The following is a 26342-nucleotide window of genomic DNA, read 5'->3' on the forward strand; positions in this document are numbered from 1 at the left end:
GATGTTGTTGATTGGATAATAGGAGAGGCAGATGCAAAACCTGTGGTGTTCGTGGGTGCAAGTCAGAAGTACCAGCATCCTGAGTGCTGATATGCTTTCTATGGGTCTGGTGGAAACACATTGGAATATGTTATCTGAAGGGGAGAGTCCAATATCTTATAGATTACCTTGCTTTGGGTCTGGGTAGCGGTTGATGTGGGTGAGGGGGATAGGGCTAATGTGGCACTCAGTCATAGGTTGATTAGTGTTTATGTGCTAACGGCTAATCGGACATCTGTAAAATATTTGTGTATGTAACGTAAGGTGGTAGGGGATCTTGGAGTGGAGTTCGTTAGTCTGGGGATCGAGGTGTAGGTAGGCCTTACGAGGCAAACTACCCTGGCGTTCTCCCTGCACTCCTACCACTGTCCTTTTGTAGAGAGGACCCATTTCACGTTCTCAAGCTGCCACTGTCAAGCCCTGCCTCTCCTTCATTCTCTCTGTCTCTCTCTCTCTGTGTCAAATAGATACATTCCCCCCCCCATGTGCAACAAAGATCAATGCATTTTTAAGCAAGGGAAGGGGCAATCTGGAGATTCCACTCATGCTCGTACATTGCATGCTAAAATGTATGGGCTGCAAGAAACTTTGGTTTGTCTTTAAAAATAATGAAATCATTATCAATTCATTTCACAGCTTAACACACAAGTTTGCAATGTAATAAATAGGGTTTATCTGTGATTTTTTCATGTTGTAGTATTGGGGTTACAATTCAATACTTTGATTACTTCGGTAAACCATGACACAGTGCCTCAAACCAGTTAGCGCTGATGGCCCCCCCAAGGGAGAGGAGAATCTGATTTGTACGGTAAAATGTTCCAATAAAGACTATGATCATGATGGGTACATAAACTATTATATGGGAGAAGTCCGGGAATGGTATTCTTTACCCGCAGTATTATAATTATGTATGCACCCAAATTGTTTGTTATTTTTCTTTCTTTTACACAGACATTGGCTAGGGATAACCCTGTCTATTGACTTTTGGTAATGCTTATCCGTCAGCTTCTACTAAAATGGACATGCGCTAAAGGACTGTTGAGACAGCGCTTTTGGAAGCTCTCGGGGGCACTGGGTGAAGGCCACCTGTACCGACATCTTGGATTGTACTGGCCTAAACATGCTTGAACAATGGTGTTTTATATTCGACTGGATGTGCGTCAGGGGGCGTCAGCGCCTCAGCTTTCACCTGAGGACGACGACACTGGATATCATCAGATTACAGCGACTGACTTGGAAGTGAAGAGCCATGTGGTCTCAAGAGGATAGACAGAAAGTGAAGACATACTATGATTGTTTACAATGTGTTCTATTGTATTGTATTGCAAGACCACGCAGAGCAACAGAGGTTTGAATCCCTGATCCACGCTTAGAAACCAAACTCAGGTATTAAGTGCATTATAAAAAACGAATAAAATGAAATAAATAAATATTGTATTCACCATTTACATAGCATCATTTCCCCATTTGTATGGCCTCAATGCGCTTTGTGGTTTGGAACGCCAGCGTGTGTGCATTCTGACAGTTTAGGGCTTAGAAGGGCTGCCTAGGCTCCAGTAAGCAGCCCTGAGGTCAGTCACGTGGGCGGTTGCGGTTGGTGGTTTAGGATAGAGTGCTAGTTCAGGAGACTCAATGTGTGCCCAGGTAGATCGATATTTTTAGTTAAGTTGTCGCTTTATACTAGTGGCAGAGTTGTTGAGGCCCATCAGGGGTTTCATTGTGGACGGCTATGCGAACTGCTAGATGTGTTGTATATCACGAAAAATGTAAATAGGGTTAATGATTTCATGTTTCATCATGCATGCTGTAATGTGGATGGACTGGATTGTGTAGGACGACACATTCCATTCTAGAACCACATTGCCTGCAGAGTTGAATTAGAAGGTTTTGATATGAAAAGGGTAGTTTCTGAGCTGGAAGCAGGTCGGGGCTGCTGTAACTACAATACTTAAGATGTGCATGTAAAATGATTAATAAAGAAGACCTACTACACCTAACGTTTCACGGGTCAACTACTTAACATTTTGCATAGCCATAGCTGCGTTCAATAGTGCATGGATGAGTGGCTGTGCCAGCGGCATGTGTATACGGACGAGGTACAAGTTATACAGACATTAAACTCAGATGGAGTTCATCTTCGATGTTGCTTTCGTAGGTCCAACGTGATTGGCTTGCTCGCCAGCTGAGGACCCCCTAGATTGAGGGCCTGAGCAGTGGGAGGGTGTCTGCAGGGACAGGGGATTGTCTGGTGTTAGGGCGGTGGAAGGCCGAGTTTATCTCAGTGTGCCGCAGCAACGCTGCTGGCATACACAGTGGATTAGGGGATAGGTGTGTTGTCGGGTCTTGGGCCAGTGATTTGTCTGCGTGTCAATCACAGCATATAGTGCCCAAAGATTTCAAGAGGAGGAGGGAAGGAGCCAGGTTTCGAGGGCCTTTCTGAATGCCACGTGATTGTCAATGTTGCGGATGTGGAGGGGCAGAGAGTTCCAGATGGTCAGAGCTTGGATGGAGGGACAAACGCCCAAAATGGGGACCCAGCAGCAAAAGCAGAAACACCTAGGTTTGAGATACCTGGTTAGAGGGGAAAAATGCCTAAAATGGGGAGACAACAGTAAATGTGGAAACACCTAGATTTGAGATACCTGGAGAGAGGAAGAAACGCCTAGAATTAGGGCACAATTGTAAAAGCAGAAACACCTAGCTTTGAGATACCTGGAGAGGGTGAGAAATACCTAACATGGGGACAAAGCAGTAAAAGCAGAAACCCCTAGATTTGAGATATCTGGTGTGAGACACCTGAGGGTATCCTCACGCCTACTCCCCCTGGAATCTCTTCTCAGGTGGCCAGGGCAAGGCCATTGCTTTTGGATCCTGACCCTGGGGGTGGAGAAGCAAGGGAGGATCACCTGGGTGGAGGGTTCTTGGGGATTGGCAAGAGGGTATCCACAGGCGAGACATGATATCCCCCTTTCCCTTATGAGAACCAACCTTACCCCCCCCCCCGCCCTTTATGGGCTACTGCAAAACATCTCCCCTCATTCAACCTACTATAGTACTGGGACAAGGAAGAGGGGACTAGTGTAGTGTACACTAGTATGCCAATTCACCACTCTAGTACTGAGACAAGGAAGAGGCCTGCAGAGTGCTGTAAAGGTCACGCATGTCCCAAGTTCTCCTCTAAGTGCAACCAGGCCATTACAATTTGGAAATCACACCTGCAACCTGTCAAGTGGTTGCAGGTGTATAAGAAGGGGAGGAGACCAGCAGCGAATCCTGTATTCGTGGAGGCAGCTGTGGTGGGTGCTGCAGGAAAGCCAGGACTACAGCAGACTACCACAATGAACTGTGGAGCCCGGGCCAGGCGGACTGCGAGAAGACCACCGTTGTTGGAGCCTCCATGGTCAGAGATACGCAGGCGGAGCTGCGGGCAAGGAAAAGTAAGCAAAGTGACCGACAGCATCTGTGGAGAGGAAGCAGAGCTGCCAGCGAGAACGGGAGAGAAACCAAAGTGCGAGCAGGAATCGCAGGTGAAGGAAAGCAATCAGGAGGAGCCAGAAAGCAAAAGTACACCTGTTACCAGTGAGTGAAGAGGGAGAAAAACTAGACCCAGGGTGCTCCTGGGGTCTGTGGGGGAAGCGAGGCAGATGGTGAATGAATGAAACAGCATGCACACGATAAAACAAACCCAAAGCTACGGGTTGGGAGCAAATTAAGGGCAACATAATATGCAAGCGGCAAAGTAAACAACTGCAAATATTGAATACCAAACTGAATGAGAACTTTTTTTGGCAAAGCTATGACCTGATGACAAATTAAGGTGAAATTCAAATATTGTTCAATTGAAAGCAAAGTACGAAACAAGAAAGCAAGTATGGAAGATTGCAAGACAGCATGATAGCAAGGTGGTGAAGGAACAGAACCAACACGAAGTGAACTATATGAATGCATACAATGTGACAAGGCCAAAGACTGGAAAAGGATATGTGACAAAGTATGTCAAAGCCAAGAGGCTGACAAGGAGAAGTCAAGGGAGTGTGAACATTCACGCAGGGTCAGATACAGAAGAACGTGTGTGGGCTAGAAAGCCTAGGATTCCTGGTTGTGTGTTCTATAATGGGTAGACCGAGTGGTATGACAACTGCACCTAGACCAGGGAACCCTCAAATGTGAAAGGCAAAGACATTGCTGAAGTGAACTAAGAAGAAGTAATCTGATTGAACTGGTGATTCAATCCAGAAGGTGTGTAAAGTTGATCTAGAGTTGTTTTGACCATTGAACGATTGAGAATAAGTGCAAATTTACTTTCTTGAACTTGGGGCAGGGAATTCCAAGTATTTGTGGAACTGTCTTGAACTTGGGAAAGGTAAGCCCAAGACTATTGCGGAACTTTCTTTAACTTGGGGAAGGGGAGCTGAAAAGTAAGCTAAGAGCTGGAAGAGCTCAGAACTTCATTTTGATCACTATTTCTGTTATTGCTGACATCACTACACATTGTTTAGCTTTAGTTGTGAGGGCAAGGATACGTTTTGAACACAAGACAGACTTTTAAGTTGAACCGTCTGGCTCAGACTTTCCTTATTTTCTTAAAGGTAGGGAAATCCCACCTTAGTATAGGGCAAGTTAGGTCTTCATCCATCCTGACATTTGATTTGATAAAGCAATTCTGTTGGAACATTGAATCTGTTGTCTGTGTCTTGCTTCATGATGCCTTCACACTGGATAGGGGGAGAAACGCCTAATACAAGGGCACAATAGTAAATACAGAAACACCTATTTTACTGAGATACCGGAATAGGAGAAGAAACACCTAATACGTGTCATGGCCACAGGCCCCAGAACACAAAAATACACCATCTAGTGAGGGGCAATGGGTCACTTGACTCACTTATGTCCCTTTGGGACCCATAAACACAGGGGCCCTGGCTGGACTCAGTCCTGGTGCCTTTGGCGCCAGGCTCATATAGAGATGTGACCAGGAACACTTTATTTCAGTGCAGGAGTGCTTTTACTTTATTTCAGTGCAGGAGTGCTTTTATTTTACAAGAACTTTCCAGGAGTTGAAAGCCTTTATTCCAGAGAACATCCTCATGCGCTGACTCATCGGTGTGGCTCTCAAGGTCTGGTCTTCATGTGCTGACTCATCTGGTGTGGCAGGGTGTGGCAGGCAGGCTGAACCTGGTGGCTGTGGTTTCAGAACCTCAGCTATATGAGCTGCACCATCCTTAAGGCTGGTGCTTCGCGTTACTGTGCACTTGCGTGCAACGTGACGCGCACCACCGCTTGGACTAGTTTACTTACATTCGAAACAAGGCGTTCTCCTGCATAGTCACCTCCAGGAAACCGGTGCTTCTTCGCTTCATCTGCAGACTAATCTTCTGACATCCAGTGATCTAGATCCCGACGCCGCAGCACCACGAACGAGGACCCTGGGAAGAAGAAGGATAAGGTTACAACATCTGTCCTAGGGCCACGCCGCATTTGAACCCCGCGCACCCCCTAGTTAACAACTTACAGCTACTGTACCGCTGCAGCTTTGTTCCTCATTGCCTCCGGCTGCCACCTCGAGCTCCGCAGCTTCTGCCGGGCCGGGCCGGCAACATCACCTGCAAGGCAATTTAGCAAAAGAGCAAACATCAAAAGTGGAACGGACAGCAATACAATACAACAAACTTTACAATAAAACAAAAACACACGAGGAAAGACAAAGGTAAACAGGAACACTTTATCCTTTATCCCGGAGACACAAGGTAAGGGCTACTTGAAATTTTGTATTGACAATTAGAAGGGGAAGGAACTCTTGAAGCACTAATGTTACCAATTGGCAAGCAATGCTGGGCCTGCTGTAACCGCCTCTTTTAAAAAGCTGACTTGTTTGCGTTGAAAATGTCAATCGGGAAAAATGGCATTCGGCATCTGTTTTTTCCCTTGCGATGCTGCTCCCATTGTTCCTTTGTTAGTTGCCTTCTTTGCCCTGCAGCTGCCTCCCACGGTGTGCACCCAGCGCTGATTATCCGCTCCCTACTGTGCTGGCAGTGATGGCCGGGTCCTGGTCCCTCTGCCTCCACCGTCTGCTGGTAAGGTGCAGCAGGAAGCTGCACAGGAGAAATTTGCAGTGAAGTCCTCAGGCAACAGATTTATGCCTTATCTTGGAAGCTCAGAGCGGCGGCGATGGCACTGCAGATACGCACCCTACTGGTCAATTGGTAAGGAGCAGGAACAATGCATTGCTTGCAGTAAATAAATACCGCAATGGTGTAATGGAAGAGCTTCCGACTGCAGCGGATGAGGTTGCGAGTTCAAAGGAGAGGTCAGAGTTTGTTTGCAGTTATGTACGAGGCTGGGACAGCCGCGAGACTGACACCTTCCCAACCCCTTGGGACAGTGGATCGCTTCGTCCTCCGGCCTGCGGAAGGCACAGAAGCAGCTGAAAGGCACCGACAAGACATGATTCAAAACGGCCATAAAGCTGGATTCACGGCCGTTTTGAAAAGGAAAAGTAGTGAGTGCATTCGAACGAGAGGACAGACTGGGGGCTATGAGCACACATTGTAAACAGGTCGGCACAGAGCAAACACAAGCTGGATACACGGTTCGGTGTTTCCTGACAGCAAGCGCGCAATGCATGTTAAAGGTATTTGTACCGCGCACCGTTACCAACGGAATTGGTCCCCAGGCGCTCAGGCGGATCTGTAAACGATAAAGGTGGGATGGGTTAGTAAGGTGAAGAAGGGAGTAGGATAGTGAGAGGAGTGGTGTTCTGTTGGCAGCTTCAACTCGGTATACACCGGGTGCTGAGCTTTGGTGCGGGTATCGGATCGGAGTCAGTCCGCGTGTGCTGTTGTTACGGATTATGTGTTGTTGCAGTGTTGTGAAGTGCGTGCGGCTTGTTGTGCGAGAGATGGTTGTGTGAGTTTTTTGAGTGAGATAAGTATGCAGAGTTTGAGCTTATATTGGTTAGTGGGTTACCTGACCTTTACCTTGCTAACATTCACAGTTCTGTCTGAGTGTGGCACTTGCCGGCCCTCACATTCCCATCCAGACGCGGCGCAGGCCAACGCTCAGGACTCCATCCAGGTGTGGTCATGCCAACACTCACACTCCCACCCAGATGCGGCGCAGGTTAGTGTCTGGAGACCCGTCCAGGTGTGGGCATGCTAACATTCACAACTCCATCTGAGCGCCACGTAATGGGGGTTTTCACAACTCTAGGTGTGGCCCATGTTAGCATTCACGTTTTTCTAGGTGCGGGCATGTTGTCCTTCAGTCAATCCTATCCAGATGCGACGCAGGCCAGCGTCTATCTAGATGCGTCTGCCTGTCTGGATATGTTTGTCCGGTACGTGCGAGTCGGAGAGTAAATTGGGCTTTCGTGTGGGTCTAGGTATGTGGTCAGTCTCTGCAGCCTTCCTTTGTGGCTATTTTCCATGATGTCTTATGCTCTGTCGAGTGGTTGGTTCTTTGGTTTGAGTGTTTGTCCAATTTGAGAGTGGTCGAGGTTGGAGTTATTTTCGTCATTGTTTTAATGTCTGGGCATTCTAGTGCGTCTCCGGTGTGGTTATGCTTTGAAGAGCCATGATTTGAGGAGTTTCCTGAATGCTAGGTGGTTTGTTGTATTCCGTATATTCTTAGGTAGGTCATTTCAGGTTTTAGGTGCCTGGTGAGAGAAAGACGATCCTCCGAGTTTTTTTCTGTTGGAGGGTTTTGGTTCCAGGCGTATGTCGGTGCTTGATCTTAGTGTTCTTGTCGGTTGGTGTAGGCGTAGTTTGTCGCTTAGGAATTCTGCGCCTTGTTTGTGTATTGCTTGCACACTGCTTACAACTGGCGAAAACCGAGAAGGATGGCATTTTTGCATCAAGTGTGGGATAATCTCTCCCACTCACGTCACGGCAGGAGGCAACGAGACGGGCATGCGCCGTGATCTACCGGCACTACCCAGCCCTCCTGCCAGCAGGGAGTGCAGAAAGCCGCACATCCTGCCTAACCTAGCTGTGTCCCGTGTGCGCATATAACCCCACTGCAGTGCACCTTAAAATCACAGCATCACCAAACCTATAGACATCCTAGCTCACCTCGCCTCCACTAGTCGGGTTTGCCGTCCCTCCCGCTTCAGTTCTGGCCCAGACTCCTGTGACGTAGCGCTTACCCGTCAACTATGCAACACACTCAACAACCTCCCATTCAAAGCTATCACATAGTGATAGCAGTAGCTCTCACTATTTATTTATTTATTTATTTATATAGCGCAGACCAGGCCCAAAGGCAACCGGGCGCATATCTTGACAGAAAGTTACAGGTATGACAAATCATCGCACTGGTACCAACAGATTGCGATCAGAATATACAGAATATACAATTGACGTTTACAAAGCAAAGCAATGAGCGGGACAGTAATGTCGGAGCAAAGCAAAGCCGGATGGTCCGTCAGAGTCAGTGAGATGTAACTAGCCAAAGCTTGGCTTTGTGTTTGAATAGGTTGAATGACGGTAAGGTTCTGATGGTGAGTGGTACAGTGTTCCAAAGCTTGGCTGCCAGGACAGGGAAGCTGGCACCACCAGCTGTGTGAAGCTTGAATCTAGGGATTGCAAGACCGTGGGACTGTGCAGATGCACTATCACTCTGTGCATCTCCACACTGCATACAATGTCTAATCCTCACCCTACCACTCTGGCATCTAGATGTAAATTGGCAACATAACACTGGCTCTGTCCAAATCGCTCAACCTGCACAACTTAATATTGACAAATCGTTTGGCGCATCCGCTATCACATTCTTATCACCTTTACTATCAGTTAGATTATCCAGGCTTAGCTCACGCACAGCACCTTCTCACCTCCAAAGGTATCCTAAGCCTACTGCCATGAGGAACCTCAGCCTTAGCACACGCTTCCAGCGGAAGCACTCCTCCAAATACACTCCAGACTCTAAGCTACAAGACTGCACTCCTGGCCTCTCTACTACCTCTTACACATTCAGCTCACCAACGTGCACAGACGCACCCCACACTGCCACGCCACCCAAATCCGAGCAAACCCAGGAGACTATCCCACTCCAGCCCGCCTACCCAAAGGCACCCAACAGCACCTCACCACCACCTCACCTCAAATGTGCCCTCATTAATGCACGCTCGCTCCCTGCCAATGCTCTGGAAATCCACAACCTAGATTTACTAACCATAACGGAAACCTGGCTCCATGATGCATCTGGTCTTGCACTATCCTTAGCCTTCCCGCCTGGTTACTCCATATTCAGAAAAGACAGACTAATGACGAGAGGAGGAGCAGTTGCCGTCATTACTAAAGACTTGCTCTCCATTAGGCAATTCAAAACGCCCTGGGAAAGCCATGCCGAACTTATCTCAGTAAAACTGTCTTTATCGCCCAACTGCACCCTAAATATTCACACCATCTATAGACCATCTACCTCTACTCCTCAGTTTCAAGCGCAGCTCCTACACCTACTAGGAGACAACCTCAAAAAATCCACTAAAACAATACTACTAGGAGACCTCAATCTTGCATTTAATGATCACAATGATAAAACTGCAGCAGCCTTAGACAAAGAACTCACTCACATGGGATTCCATCAAAATGTATCTATCCCCACGCACTGCAAGGGCTGCACGCTTGATTGGGTGACAGACCACAATTGCCATACCTCAATCACCGCTATCTCTGCCCTCCCTTGGACAGACCACAATTGCATACAATTCTCGATCCCAGTTGTCCAACCAGCTAGAGCTCTCACACACGCACCACCAGCCCTACTAAAAATCTCTAAAAAACTGACCAAAGAAAACCTCCTTCCCTTCCTGGACATCCCGGAACTCTGGCCCCCCCTTCTTCAACGACCCAGCCACTATGGCTAACATCTATGCCACCACGATGACCAAGGCTATCGAAGACATTGCTCCACTTGAAAACAAGAAAAAGAAAAAATCCCTACACTCCAACACTTGGTTCACAGATGAACTAGCTACCTTACGGTCTAAGCATCAAGCTTTGACCATCTGGCAATCCAACCCCAATAATAATACCAAAGAAAACTTTAAAGCAAAATCCACACAATACAAAAAAGCTATCATTCATGCCAAATCTACCTCCTTCAATGATCGACTCTCAAAAGCTAATTCTCAACCAAAGGAACTATTCTCCATCTTTAGAGAACTCATTACGCCAGCCACTAGCCCCGATGAGATTGTTAAAGATGAAGCTTGGTTTCCAGCATTCAAGCAGCCATGCTAAAAAAATTAGAACTGCTTCCGAACAAAATCCTAGCACAAGCCAAAGATCTATCTAAGGTCAGCTCAACCTCTCCTCTCGTCCAAATGCAAGAACCCTCTAAGCAGCTTTTCTCCTTCCAAGATGTTACAGAACAAGATGTCCTCAATCTCCTCAAACAAACCAAACCATCAATGTGTAAATGCGACATCTGCCCCCTAACTTAGTTAAAAATTGTGCTAAGCAACTAGCTCCTCTCCTTAAGATATTCATCAACGCCTCCTTCACCTCCATGTCCGTCCCAGCCAGCCTCAAAGAAGCATGGGTACGACCTTTACTATAAAAAAAACATTAGACCCGCTCTCACCAAACAACTACCGTCCCATCACCACTGTCCCTTTCCTTCTAAAGATCTTGGACAAAGCAGCTCATATTCAAATCCAACTATTTCTTTAATCCAATAATATCCTTGGAAGAAGACAATCAGGGTTTCACAAAGGACATGGCACCGAAACTGCCCTCCTTGATCTCAAAAACTAAATCACCTCGAATGACGATGCAGCAGTAGCTATGCTACAGGAAACCCATCTGCTGCCGGCAGACCACAGCCGCCTATGCTCCTGAAACTTCCCGAAGCAACTCTTCGCATCTGGGAACTTTAAGAGGGGTGGCACGGCTATCCTATTTGGGAGGGGACTGAACCCTCAGATTCTAGACTCCATAAGCTGCCCGGAGGGGCGGTACATGGCGGTGAAATGCCTGCTGCTGGGACAACTCTACTCTATAATCTCCGTATACGCACCCAACTCAGGCCAGGGGCTGTTCTATGAGTCCCTGAGTACGACTCTCTCTCCGTTTCTGGAGGGCCAGATAGTGATTGGTGGGGACTTCAATGGGGTCCCGGACCCCACAAAAGACAAGTCGCACCAGCCCAGTGCCGGAGACCTCACCATAGCCCTGGCTCTCCTGCAACTATTCAGAACTCTGGGGGTGGTGGACTCATGGAGGGTACTCCACCCATCCGAAAGAGACTTTTCCTTTTATTCTTATGTCCACAGAACCTTCTCCAGGATAGATCTTCTCCTAGTATCCCCGCAAATCTTCACATTCACCAACAATGTGACAATTGGCTCCAGAATCTTGTCTGATCACGCCCCGGTGACCCTAGAAATCCGAGTGCAGGAACCGTCTAACCCCCAACAGCGCAGATGGACACTATATGATCCGATTCTTAATGAGATGCCACTCAGAGACGCGATCGCAACCACGATCACCAACTTCTTTAAGGAAAACCCCAGCGAAGACACCTCTACCGCCAACAATTGGGACACAATGAAAGCAGTAGTGCGGGGAGAACTGATTACGCAAGGAGCGGCCTATCACAGGCATAAACGACAAACTCGTCATGGTCTTGAGGAAGAACTTAAAAAAGCAGAAAGGACCCATAAGGAGAAGGGCTGGACCCCTAAAACTCAGCGGGCCATCTGAATAGTGCAAAAAAAGATCGAGGCCCACAACGCCAAACACACTGCCTGCCAAATGGCAAAAGCTAAACAGTTTTATTATGCTAAGAACAACAAAGCGAATAAGTTACTGGTGGCCAAACTTGCCAAGGCGAAGAGGAACAACACGATTGTGGGCCTGCGGGACCAACAAGGCAAGGTCCATTACGCTGACCAGGACAAACTACAGCTCGCAACGGCCCACCTGACCCAGGTGATGACCGCTCCGGTACGGGACATGAAGGAACAGAGGGAATACCTACGGAGTGCAGCGCTTCCCCGGCTACAAAGAACAGCCTGTGACTCTCTGGAGGCGCCGATTACCGACGAGGAAGTGGACGAGGCAATAAAAGCCCTTAAATCCCGAGCCCCTGGCCCTGATGGATATACAACCAGGTTTTACAAGATTTTCAAACCCCAATTATTAGCGCCTCTGGTACAGTTGTTTAACTCGTTCAGGACCACGGGCACTATAACCCCGTCCATGCAGGAGTCAATTACGGTCTTATTACCTAAACCTGTAGGCGATCCGAAGAACCCTGCGTCATATAGACCCATTGCCCTGCTCAACATAGATGCTAATATATACTGTAAAATCCTAGCAACACGAATATCTCAGTTCTTGCCGGAGATAATCAGTGCGGATCAGAGTGGCTTTCTCAGACACCGCTCCACGGCCGACAACATTCGAAGGGCCTTAGACCTGGTGGAACTTGCCTCCCGAGACTCCCGGGAGCTGGTGCTTCTGGCCCTGGACGCAACCAAGGCGTTCGAGAAAGTGGATTGGACTTTTATGAAGCTCACCCTTGAGGCCTTTGGATTTGGCCCGGAATTCTGCACTATGATGCTGGCAAACTACAAAGCTCCCAAAACTCTTCTCAGAATTAATGGCACCCTTTCCTCCCCTATGAACCTAACTTGCGGAACCAGACAGGGATGCCCGCTGTCGCCACTCCTCTTCGCTCTAATCATGGAACCATTTGCCCAGCGGATCAGGTTGAACCCTGCAGTCGAAGGCTTTCAATCAGGCCCGGCACACCACAAGCTGGCCCTCTATGCAGACGATGTCCTCCTGACTATCACAAAGCCCTGTTCCTCCCTCCCTCAAGCCCTGGCTGAGATAGCGAGCTATGGAAGGGTCACAGGCTTTGCCATCAACCTCCGGAAATCAGCTGCTATGGGAGTGGGTCTGACCTGGGAAGACCGAGAAGCCCTGATCCCTCTGTGCCCAATACAATGGACGACCAAGGGAATCAGCTACTTAGGAGTCCAGATCCCGGCCAACCCAAGCGAGGCCTATCGGGCTAATTTCCCCCCATTATTTACAAACTTGGAGGCAGATTTGAAGTGCTGGGCGGCACAAGAGATATCGCTGATGGGCCGTATTACAGCCTGTAAAATGAAACTTACTACCGAGATTTCTGTACGCTTGCTCCTCACTCCCGGTGCCGGTTCTGGCGCCAGCACTTCAACGCCTACAGAAGAAAATTCTGCAGTTTATTTGCAGGGGAAAAAAAACCAGAATCCCTAAATCCACGATGCTGAGCAGCGCGAAACTCAGTGGCCTCGGGGTCCCAGACCTACAGAAATACCAAATGGCGGCTCAGCTGTCCTGTATCCAATCGTAGCAAATCCTTACCAACCGCTCTAGATGGGTGGACCTTGAACAGGCGCAACTACCCCTCCCGCTGCACTTTCTCCCACATGTCCCCCCTCCGGAGCGGCGACAGTGGCAGTATCTTCTGGCGACCACCAAACACACCATTTCGGTATGGGACAAGGCGTTGAAACAGAAGAGGATCCCGACGGGGCTCAGCCCCCTCTCCCCGGTGTTTATGAACCCGACCTTTTCACCTGGTCTGTCTGCCCGGAATTTTAAGTCCTGGATTGCAGGAGGCCTGGAGACTCTGGGACAACTTTTTGAAGGGGGCCAACCCTGCACCTTTGAGCGATGCAGAGAACTCTTTGGGATCCAGGAACAGGATAGATTCACATATACCCAGCTGCGCCACTGGTGCACACATCCACAGACTCGCCAGGCAGTTATTCGTCCCCCCACAGCCATCGAAATTGACCCTTAATGAGCTCCCGCCCCGAGGGAGAATCTCCACTCTATATAAACGCCTCCAAACGGATTTCTTAACCTCCAAGACTCGGTACATGGCCCTATGGGAGGCGGACCTGGGCCGTCCGATTGAAGACCAACAGTGGGTTGACATCTGGTCCCGGGCTCACACCTCCTCATCATGCATCACAAACAGAGAATGTGCCTACAAGATCCTCCTCCGTTGGTACTACCCTCCCCTAAGACTTCACCTCATGAACTCCACACTTGACCCACAATGCTGCAGACAATGCGGCCAAATAGGCTCCTTCTTCCACATGTGGTGGTCCTGCCCAAAGGCTCAAGCCTTTTGGAAACAATGCCTAGCGACAATAGCGGACATCACTCAGGTGCGACTGCCCTCGGACCCCGAACCGATTCTCCTTGGAGCAACGATCCCCGGGATCTACCCAAGGTCTGGTCCTAAGGCCAAACTATTATCCCAATGCTTACTGGCGGGCAGGAACGTGATAGCCCGCACCTGGAAAACGAAGGAAGGCCCGCTCATGCCTTTCTGGTGGCTGAAAGTCTGGGACATCTTGATCGCTGAGAAGGTGACGGCTGCCGGGGCAGGCATTCTACATCGCTTTCACAACATCTGGGGTCCGGTTTTGGATTTTGACCAAAGGTTCCCGGCCCTGACATTCAAGCCCCAACTGGCCAGGAGAACTGTTCAGGATGGAGATCCCCAGCGGAGGCGTGAAGACGGAACTTGAGACCGGAGGGTGGGGTGGGAAGAGCGTCAAGTGGTATTGCTTTATGCTTCATGTCGCAAGTGATTAAGCTTTGTATTGTCATAACCTGCCTGTTTAAAATAAACATGTTTAAAAAAAAAAAATCACCTCAATCATGGATAATGGTAAACTGGCCCTCCTCCTTGATCTTTCGGTTGCCTTCGATATCATAGATAACAAGAGCCTCACATCTCACCTCATCAATGCAGTCCAATTCTCCAACAAAGCCACTACCTGGATTACCTCCTTCCTTAACGGAAGAGCTATGAAAGTGTTCTCCAACCAGGCAAATGCAGCTCCCTCAACAATACACTGCAGAGCCCACTCTATAACCTGTTCACCAAACCGCTTTTTGATAAGCTTGATTCACTCGGCATAGCCTATACGAACTATGCAGATGATACACAGGTAATCCTACCCCTCTCCCGCGCCTACGACCAGGATGCAGCTGCACTCCACTTAATCTACAGCACCATCCAAGCTTGGATGGCCACAAACGGTCTATGCCTAAACGGTGACAAAACTCCATCATCCCTGTATCACCATCTGTCAAGACATTAGGAGTCTACCTAGACTCTACTCTTTCCATGACACATCAGGTTAGCGACATTGCTTCAGCTTCTGCCCACACCACAAAACTCAAAGAGGTTAAACCTTATCTGTCCAAACAAAACCTCCTCCCTATCGCCAGAGCCACTATCGGAGCAAAACTAGATTACTGCAATGTCCTTCTTGCAGGAACCTCCTCTAAAAACCTAAACCGTCTCCAGGTGATCTGGAACAATGCTCTCAGAGCTGTCCTCAACATACCCAAAAGAGACCATATCTCTCAAGCACACCGTGATACGCACTGGCTCCCCGTGAAAGACAGGATAACGTTTAAGACACTCACTCTCACACACAAATGTATCTCACTCAGTGCTCCATCCTACCTCTCTGACACTATTGCACGAGATGTATGCTCTTGCCCCAAAAATGAGGCTCTCACGCTAACAAACTCCACATTACGAGTATAAAAAGAACGAAAGCAGGAGGCATTGGCTTCCCCAACATCGCACCCAAACTCTGGATGCCCTCCCTAACTCACTTAGAGCGGAACCATCCCTCTCAGTTTTCAGAAAAACTCTGAAAACCGCCCTCTTCAGCTAAACTCTTGCTCTCCTTGCCTTCCCTTTCAGACTGTCTACTCTATGATTCTGTAACCTAGTCTGTACTTTTGCATTTTCTTATGTTTTCTCCATGTAACTAAGCACAAACTTCTTGTAACAAGCGCCACAATGCCCAAGGGCTGCTGTGCGCTCTAAAAATGTGAATAAATAAATAAATGCCTGGCAGGTACATGGGCAAACCGATCCACTTTACTTATTAATAATTCTTCACACGTCCCCACATCTGGGCAGACAGTAAGAGCGGTAGGAATACCTAATACCACTGTCAAACACCAGGTGACGGAACCACTCTGCGTCACATTGGGTCCTATTACCGTTCAACGCGCATTTCACCCATTTGCGAGGGAGAGATCTGCTGTGCAAATGAGATGCACTATTATTGCACTCCGGATGGTGTGTTTCTCAGTGTGCCTGTAGATAATGTGGTGACTATAATGGCCCCACTAAGGGAAAACACAGAAGGAGCAGTGACAGAGTTAGGGGAACATTGGTCAGAGCATATACGGGAGTTAATTGATTCAATACCAGGGTTTTTGTTAGCCACCCATGACAGTGAAATAGGATATATACACACAGCTTAACCAGTAAAGATAAAAGTAGATCCTTTTAAATGGTTGCCCCATACACCATGGTATCCATTGAAACCTGATGTGGAGGAAGGAATTACACCAGTAATCAAGTCATTTTCGAGCCAGAGTATAATCCTTCAGGCAAACAGTATATGTAATACTCCTATTTTTCCTGTGAAGAAACTCAGAAAGGAGGTATATCATTTTGTACAGGACCTACGTGCTATTGATGCAGTGGTGATTCCTTCCTTCCCCATGGTACCAAACCCAGCGACCATATTGTCATGTATCCCACCAGACCCCACACATTTCATGGTGGTTGATCTATGCTCAGCTTTCTTTTCAGTTCCTAAACATTAGAACAGTCAGAATGTATTCACATTTTTGCATAGGGGGTCAAGTATACCAGGACCTGTTTGCCCCAACGGTACACATAGTTCCCTGCCCTCTTCTCACAACAGTTGAAGAAAGATCTAGATGACATAAAATTACCAGAGAAATTTGTGCTCATACAATATGTTGATGATTTGTTAATCACCACTCCATCATATGAAGCATGTAAAGAAGATATGAAAATTCTATTAACAGCATTGACAGAGAACAGGCATATAAGGCTTCGAAAAAGGGGTTACATTTATGCGCCCTTAGGCCATTATTTAGGACATGACATTATGAAGTGATGTCGTCTGATCTCCTCTTCATGGAAATTATAAGTTACTCACCATACTGACTTACGTACTCTTCGTCTATAATCCCCTTTCCTCCATACTGTATGGGCGTCCCTCCTAGCGACAGGAGACAGAACCTTTTTCACCAGAAAAAAAATTCTTCCCCTTTAAATTTAGAGGCGCGCAGTGGTGCGGCCCTGGGAGCATGCGCTCCCCTGACTCCGCCCATCGGCACCACTCCTCAGTTCCCACTGGCACATCGACAATATTAACATTGCCTAATGACACCAGTTTTATTAGGGGGGAGGGATGGTGGGACGTATGGAGGAAAGGGGATGGACTAAGAGTATGTTAGTCACTACGGTAAGTAAGTTATAATTACTCTTATGTCCTATCCCCTTTCGTCCATACTGTATGGGCGATTACAACTGAATGTAGCCTCAGGGTGGAGAGGTGACCCTCCTTAAGAAAACAAGTTCCTTAATACTGCCTGCCCGAATGCTGCATCTGACCTGGAGCCGGCATCCAAACAGTAGTGCTTACAAAAGGCTGAGGGCGTGGCCCACGTGGCCGCCCTGCTAATGACCTGCCACAGAACGTGTCTCTCGAATGCGACCACCATGGCCTTGGCTCTGACAGCATGGGCATGCATGTTAGCAGGAAGAGGCTTGTGCTGCCCCTCATACACCTCCTCAATGGCTGCCACCATTCATCTTGCTATAGAGGCCTTGGAAGCCTGATATCCGGGCCTTGACCCGCCGAAGGTGATAAATAGAGCCTCAGATTTGCAGAAGCTCTTGGTCCTGTCCAGATGGAACTTTAGCGCTCTCCTAACATTTTAACAGTGCAGAACCCTCTGAGCATCATCCTTGGGGTCTGCAAAGAAAGTAGGGAGTACTATCTGCTCATTTAGGTGGAACTCTGAGGTTACCTTAGGAAGGAAAGCGGGATGCGTTCTGAAGACAACCTTGTCCCTGTGAAAGGTAGTGTATGGCTCAGAAGCCACTAGAGCTTGGATCTTGCTGACACGATATGCAGGTGTAAGACCCACCAAAAGGGCGGTCTTCATGGTGACTAGCATGAAGTCCGCGGACGCCATAGGCTCAAAAGGCGCCCAACACTATATTGATGTCCCACATGTAGGGTGGCTTCCGGATGGGCGGGTAGATCCTAGCGAGTCCCGTCAAATGTCTTTTAACCACCGGATTTGCTGTCGAGAAAACCTCCTCCTCTGAATTCTGGTAGGCTCCGATGGCCACAAGATAGTTGCGACATGCGTCGATCTGCACTCCAGACTGTGCTAGGTGTGCAGAGAAAGATAGCACATCGTCCAGTGAGCAAGTGAGAGGATCTACTTTGGCAAAACCTAGTCCACTTGCTTTTGTACTGGCTCTTAGTGGCATCACTCCTAGCACCCTGAATGATGTCTAGATTAGCCTGCGAGAGGCGCAGATGCTTCAGAGTGACCTGTTCAGGCACCACGCTGTAAGGGCTAACTTCTGTGGGACGGGGTGTATCACTGTGCCCCCTGTTGTGAAGGTAGATGCGTTCGGCCCAGCGGAAGGTGCATCAGAGGTTGGTCAGACAGGCTGAGCCGCTCCAAGAACCATGGCCTCGCCGGCCACCACCAAATGATCAGAATGATACTGAGGGGCCGAGACTCTCTTATCCTGCATATCACCCTGTGTACCAGTGGAGTGGGAGGGAAGGCATAGGCATTTATGCTGTTTCACTGAATCTGTAACGCATCGCGCAGTGAGCCTAGACCCTGTCCCTGCCAGGATGCAAACTGAGGGTACTTCCTGTTGAACCAGGTGGCAAAGAGGTCCACCTGAGGAGGACCCAATTTGTTGAAAATCTGCTGAAGGACCTGGTCGTTCCACTGCCATTTGTAATTGTCCACCCCCAGCCTGCTGAGCCTGTCCGCCTCCAGGTTCGACTCCCCCGGAAGGTGGATCCCTGTCAGGTGAATATCATTCTCCAGGGCCCATTCCCAGATTCTGACAGCAAGAATGCATAGGGGATGGGACCTTGTGCCACCCTGCTTGTTGAGGTAATGCTGGTGGAGTTGCTGTCTGAATGAGGATCACTTTACCGCTGATAAGTGGTAGGAAGTCCTTGAGAGCCAGCCAGATGGCCTTTAGTTCTAGCCAATTGATATGTGCTTCCTGTTCCTGCTGGGACCAGACTCAGTGGATACTGTGGTTGTCCAGGGTAGCTCCCCAGCCCTCCAGGGACAAATCCGTGGTGATGCTGACCTGCGGTGCTGGTTGACGGAAGGACCTGCCTGTCCTCAGATTGCAGTCTGTGCTCCAGCACACTAGGTCCTGGTGCAGGAAGGGAGAAATGCTGACGAGTGCCGCCTGTGAACCCTGCTACTGATTCCATGAGGCTACGAAGTGCAGCTGTAATATCCTCATCTTGGGTCTTGTGTAAGGTACCGCCAAGAGGCAAGCCGCGATGATACCCAGGAGGTGCTGGTAACACCATGCTGAAGTCACCTCTTTGCTTTGGAAGTGACCATGGCCCTCCTGATGGCCGCAATCTTCTCCTCCGAGGGAAAAACTTTCTCGGATCTCATATCCTAGATGAGGCTGAGGAACATTAGCCTCTATGTCGGCTCCAGTTGGGACTTTTTGAGATTAATGGAGAATCCCAAGTCGTGTAACGTGTTCATGAAGGCGGAGCAGGAATACTGAACCGCCTCCGGAGAACTTTCCCTGATGAGCCAGTCGTCTAGGTATAGGTAGACATGATGACCTTGGGCCCTAAGGGCTGCTACTGCATTCATAAGCCTGGTAAAAATCTGTTGGGGCTGAATTGAGGCCAAAGGGTAGCACCTTGTATTAGAAATGGAAGCCCATGATCCTGAACTAGAGTAGGGACCGATGGGGTTGTCAAATAGGGACGTGTAAACAAGCGTCCTTCAGATTCAGGGAGCACATCCAGTCTCCCCTGCACAGTGTCTCCACAATAAGCGTTGGGTTAACCAGCTTGAACTTTTGAAGTGGGAGGGAAAGGTTCAGGGTGGAAAGGTCCAACACAACTCTCAGGCCCGCCTGGTCCTTCTTGTGTATGGCGAAAATCCTGGAATAGAAGCCCATACCATACTTCTTCCACTGCCTGGCTCTCTTCGAGCGATTGATTTTTTGCCAAAAGAGTTGCTATCCCAATCTGTGGGAGTGGCGGGGAGGAGAGAGGGGAGGGAGGTACCGGTAGGCAGTACCCCGTGGACACTACTGATAGGATCCAGGGGTCCGCGAACCTTATGTGCCAATTGTGTGTGTGGAAAGCAAGCCTGCCCCCCACTGGAGACTTGTGGAACCGAAGGTGAGTGTCATGCCTTCTTTCCCTCTGAGGCTGAGGAGGGGGACTGTTTTCTACTGCTTGCTGCAGTGTTGGCTTGGAGATCGGTCAGGCTGCCTGGACTGTCGTTCTTGGAAGCCCCGGAACTCGCTGAAGGCCCAACCCTTGTCGGAACGCTGGTGCATTTGGCTGCAGAACATGGGCGTGGACTTTGTGAGGATGGATAAAGACTTCTCCGTCCGGGACTGTTCTTCTTATCCAATTCCTCATCCGTAGTGGAATGGAAGAGGGCGCTACCCTCGAATGGAAGGTCCAAAATGTGTTCCTGAATGCTCGGGTTGAACTGCGGCCCAGAGCCAGGCCGTCTCATGTCCGTAGAGATGCAGATGGCCCAGACTGAGGTGTCAGAATGCGCCACTGTGGACTCCATGATATCTTCTGCCACCATCTTCGCTTCTGCCTGCCCTGCCTTAAACATGCCTGACTGTGCAACGCAAGTTCCGGAAGGAAGTCGGCTATTTCCCACCAAATCCTCTGGTTAACAGCTGCAAGCATGGCATCCGCATTAGACTCACGTAGGTGCCGTGAGGTGTTGGAGTAGACCTTCCCATACGCCTCCAAAATATTCTCTTCCTTGCCTAGCAGAGCAGAGGACGGTGTGGTTGATCAAGACTGAAGTTTCGAGTATATGGAAGCTGCAGCAATCACCAAGCAGTGTGGTAGAGGGTGTGCCGACAACAAGAGTGTATCCCCTCCAACTGCCTGTACTTTCCCTCGAGGTGCCTGTTGGTGGACTGTGCTGAGTGGGGTTTCAGCCAACCCTTCTTGGCCAGGGCGACAATGTCCTTTTGCATCAGAATCGCGGGGCGTAGAGTGAGGACCTCGGCCAGTACCCACGCCTCCAGTTGTTCAACCTCTGATTGTGGAAACCAAACCTTCTGGTCGATCATGGAAGGCCTTGGCTGACGATGGCATGTTGGGGTTCTCTTCCTCATCATCGGTGTCCATTAGGGTGTCCGACTGGTCTGGAGTCAGTGGAGGAGTGCTGGGAGCCGTAGGCTGAGGTGTGGGACTGGAGCCGGAGGCTGCTGCGCAGGCTGTTGTGGGACAGCCTGAGCTATGGGAGTCAGGGGAGCTAGAATCGAAGGACCATGCGGGGGCAGCTGGGGCTGCGCAGGGGCCTGAGACACCAGAGGCATAGGAGTGACTATGGGTTAGGGCAGAGGGACTGGTGGCAGCATATCCCTGATAGCATCCCGAAGGATGCTGCTCATCTGAGGTGACGTCATCAGCGTGAGGAACTTCTCCAAAAAACGTGTCCTCACAGGCCTGTGGGGTGGCAGGTGGTACTGATGGAGTAGCAGCTGGCAGCTGGGGCCTGTGCATACTCTGCCTTGCCAGTTGCAGGTGATATCTGCCCTGCAATGAAGGATAAGCTGTAAGCCACGTACCTGGTTGACCCCAGTCCCACCTGGACACTCGATCTCCTACCTGCTCCCCAAAAGGGATAAGTGTCTGACGAGCAACCATCTTGTCTGGCGCACGGCCATCTTGTCGAGCTGCATGCCACGTGCCTGCCTCGCTGGGACCGTTCTCCTCCAGGACTCTTGACGTAGAGTTTCAGGCATACCCTGCACCTCAGGGGCAGACCTGGCAGGCGTGGAGCCTCAGCTGAATCGCTGGTAGTGCTGCATACAGGTGCCCCCTAAGACATTTGTCGGTACTAGGGCAAAACCCCTTGGGTGGACACCCGGTAAAAGAACCTTGCGGCCCCTCAGCATTGTCTCCGGAAGGATTTAGCGACCCCTCAGCCTGGCAGCCGGTAGCTGGATGAGCCTTGGTGCCTGCGCTGGTTTGAGGACCGGAATGGTCCCTCCCGCTCAGATGCTTCCTAGGGAAGGAATCGCCCTTGTGGGGTGTGATGGAAAAGAGAAGCCCTGCCTTGGACCTTGATCTGTGCTTCACAAAGTTCTTCAAGTCCTCTGTAGGCAACTTCTCGAAGAGCTCCCTCCACCTTGCTAACCTGTTCTTCAGAACACGAGGTATGAGCGCGTCACGCGAAGTACAGCCCTCCCAGCCGTGGTCGGGCCAAGGCAACGGAGGCGCAGAGCGTGGGGGTCTGACGTAGGGAAGAGCCCTTCACAGGCTGAACACCTGCTGAAGCCCAAGGACGTTGACATGTGCCGGGGAAGAGCGTTGCGCCAGAGGACAGAGTACCTGGTTAAAGACAAAAAAGACAGTATCCGGGGAAGAGCGTGTGGAATTACAAGGCGGTAGCCAAACCCAGGAGCGCTGGTGAAAGCGGTCCGTTCCCGTCGATGCGGAAAAGAGGACTGGTGTCGGTGGGCAGAGTCAGGGGAGCGCTTGCTTCCAGGGCCGCACCCCAGTGCACCTCTAAATTTAAAGGAGAAGAAGTTTTCTTCTGGTGAAAAAGGTTCTGTCTCCTGTCCCTAGAAGGGACGCCCATACAGTACGGAGGAAAGGGGAACGGGACGTAAGAGTAAGAGACAGTTTACAACATACCAACGCTGTAGAGCATAACGCAAATGTGAGCTTTCCTCTGGGCAGTGGATTACTGCCGGCAATGGATCTCAGGATTCGCCGAGATAGCTAAGCGACTACAAGATTACACATGATTAAACACTGTTGAACCATTGCAATGGACAACAGAGGCAGGAATAAAATAGTTATTAACTGAAGCTCCCGCATTAGGTCTACTGGATTACAAAAAGGGATTTACCTTGCATTGTCATACAAGAAAAGGATTCGCTTTAGCGGTCTTTACCGAGAAACACAGGATTCATCACAGACCTGTAGCATACTATAGCAAAGAATTGGACCCGGTTGCGGCAGGAATGCTGCCTCGTCTCCAATCAATAGTTGCATAAGCTCTAGCAGTGCAACAAAGTGAAAATATTTTATTAGGATCATTGTTAGGGGTGGCCGTTCTGCATGCGGTAGTATAAATACCATTGAAAACAACGATACAGCATATGTCAGGTTCGAGAGCCAGCAAATATGAAATGCTGCTGTTAAGTTCTTCAAACATTCTTCTGACTCGATGTTTAGTCTTAAACACAGCATCATTGTTACCAACTCCATTAGAAGGGGAGGCACACGATTCCACCCCACACGACTGTCTGTCAGTGACAGATTGCCTGGAAATGCCTCAGGTAGACTTCTCCGACATACCACTGCCAAACTCAGATCTCGACTATTTCGTTCATGGGTCATGTTTCAGAAATCAGAATGGCAAAGTGGTCTCAGGTTACGAAGTATGTGCGCCTGGAGAAGTGGTGGAGAGCCAGAAATTCCTGCAAGTAACATCTGCACAAGTGGCCGAAATGTTGCCCCTTACGAAAGCCTGTTGAGCGGCGTCTCAGCAATCTATTATTATTTACCCCAATTCAAGATACACCTTTGGCATAGCCCATGACTTTGGTTAACTCAGGAAGCAGAGAGGATACATGACTTCAACCAGGGCACCCATTAAAACAGTCAATATGTGTTACCATTTTTAGATGCAATAATGTTGCCCGAATGGATTGCCATCATGAAATGTGCTGCCCACCAAGTACTGGAGGATCCTATTAGTTGCAGAAATGATTTTGCTTATCGAACAGCCAAATTGGCTGCTACCTTAGAAGGCAATGATGTGTACATCTTGCCAGTGCAAGATGCACAGGAGGGGACATCATATAAAACATTAGAGGACATTGTGCATATGCAAGAGAATGCACCCACATATGAAAAAGACAAATGGATAAGAAAGTGGTGGCGGTTGCATACAGACTCTTTGTGACAGGACGAACAGGATCGGTTAGTGGCTCCAAAAATAATTTTGTCAAATCTATTAAGAATGTATCATGGGCAGGCACATGTAGGTAGAGATGGAATCACAATGCTAGTGGGACAATTCTGGTTTGCACCCAAACTTACATCTATAGCTCAAGAATACTGTCAAAGATGTGTAATATGTTTACAAAATAATGTGGGGAAGAGTGTGCCGACCAGACCCTCCACCAATGGGCCATTTGTAGGGTTACAAATTGATTTTCTCCAACTGCCAAAATGTAATCAGGAGCAATACCTGCTAGTAATAGTGTCTTTTTTTCCAGGATGGGTGGGGGTGCACCCTTGTAGAAAGGCAGCTGGAATGACTGTCGCAAACATTTTGATTCCGGAATTTGTGCCTAGATTTGGGATAATGGTATGTATTAACAGTGATCAGGTAACTTATTCTGTTCAAAATATTATCAAAACAGTGTTGTCCACTTTGAAGATTCAGCATAAGTTGCATTTCCCTCACCATCCTCAATCACCCGAGGAAGTTGAGAGTGACGAAATAAAGTATTGAAAAATAAATTGTCCAAACTATGCCAAGAAACAGGGTTGAAGGGGCCAGACGACCTCCCGCTAGTTCCATTTAGCATGAGAAACATACATTCTAGGAAGACGGGCTTCAGTCCCTATGACATCCTCTATGGAAGACTGATGAGATTAGCTGAATAACTACCAACGACGTGTACCAGATAATATCAGATGATCGATTGTTGGAATATGTTAAGACACTATGTCATCTGTCAGTCTCATTCACAATCAGGTTCAAGCTGCACTGCCAAGGGAACCTGACTCTCCAGGTCATTCCTTACAACCCGGTGACCGGGTCCTGATAAAGGTCCACCAGAAAAAGACTACTTTAGCCCCAAGGTGGACGGAGCCTTACTTACTTCTAATTCAGCTGTGAAGGTTCAGGGACACCCAACATGGGTGCATGTAAGCCACTGTAAATGGGCTGTAGCCCCCTCAGTGTACCTGCTATTGTCTGGCTGATCTTTTTTTCTGTATTGGCGTATGATAAAGAGGTTTTAGGAGAACCCGATTCTATCGTACAAAGTATATTGGAAATGAAAAACTTGACTAATGTTGTGACGTCAGCAGATATCAAGGCGTGGCCGTAGTTTAAGAAATGATGGATGGTACAGTGGCAAGGAGGAACTTGCAATCTAAATGGATCATGGGAATGCCGAGTAGATATTTGGCTAGGATTTATACCACGACCAGCCGAATGTCCAGTGCCGTTAGTGCCATCTACCTGTGAGGCTCTACCTAATTGGATGAGTGATGAAGGCTATTTGAAATTGTTGAACTCCCCAATAGATGAACCCAGAACGAAACCCCAACCTAACATTTGAGATAGAGATACCAGTACGGTTACAAATATTCCTACTATGGCAACTGAAAAATGAACAATATTGTATCTTGAACCGTCACATGTTTTGGATTTGATATAATATTGTAACTCTGTTCTCTTTGATAGGAGGAGAAATACAAATGATTTCAAAGATCATATATTGATATAAACAGTGGACCAGGGCCACTGTTGTGACAACAGGGAGAGAACTTGGTAGTAATACAAACACAGTTCCAGATATGGTAAACTTGACCATGGCAATGCACCGGGTGGTGGTGCCAGAATATTGTGAGATGGAAGACTTCAGTGATATAATAGTGAAAGAGAAAGGTTGACAAGTATGGATGGAGTGTTATTTATTAAATCGTAGTGGATGGGTGTAATAGTACTAGGTCTGTGAAGTTGTGTTTGAATTCTAGAGAAGATGTTATGTTTCAAACAGTTTAGAGAAATGCACATCAATGATGATTCAGCATGCACAATCACTGGAAGTAGAAATAGAAGATTTCATAAAATACACCGAAGTATCAAAAGTTATGGTACAATTCAGTATCAAACCCAGAAAGGATGGGTTATTGATACATGGTATTAAATGCAACAGTTGCAACGGTTTTGTTTACTGTTCATTTGTCTGCCTTTCTGGTGACCACCCACTATGGACATTGTACTCAGGGTGCCGGTATCCGATTAGTGCAGCAGCAAGAGGAAATGCTGGAAGGATGACAGAAAAGGGAAGTATTGGACAAAATGTGGAGTGGGCGAATTCTTTATTTGCAATGTGGGGGATATGCAAGGGTTCAAATTTAGAGGGTCATTTAGATCGACTGCAGAAGGACATCA

At 48.5% G+C, this 26342-nt stretch overlaps 1 protein-coding gene across 1 annotated transcript in view; it reads right to left on the reverse strand.

Moving 5' to 3' along the window:
* The window catches only part of PAPPA (pappalysin 1), a 2238202-nt gene that overhangs the window by 1520953 nt on the left and 690907 nt on the right, over positions 1-26342 (reverse strand). The window lies entirely within an intron of this gene.

This window comes from Ambystoma mexicanum, chromosome 8 (genome assembly GCF_040938575.1).
Source record: "Ambystoma mexicanum isolate Mex_15411 chromosome 8, UKY_AmexF1_1, whole genome shotgun sequence".
Classification (NCBI taxonomy): Eukaryota; Metazoa; Chordata; class Amphibia; order Caudata; family Ambystomatidae; genus Ambystoma; species Ambystoma mexicanum.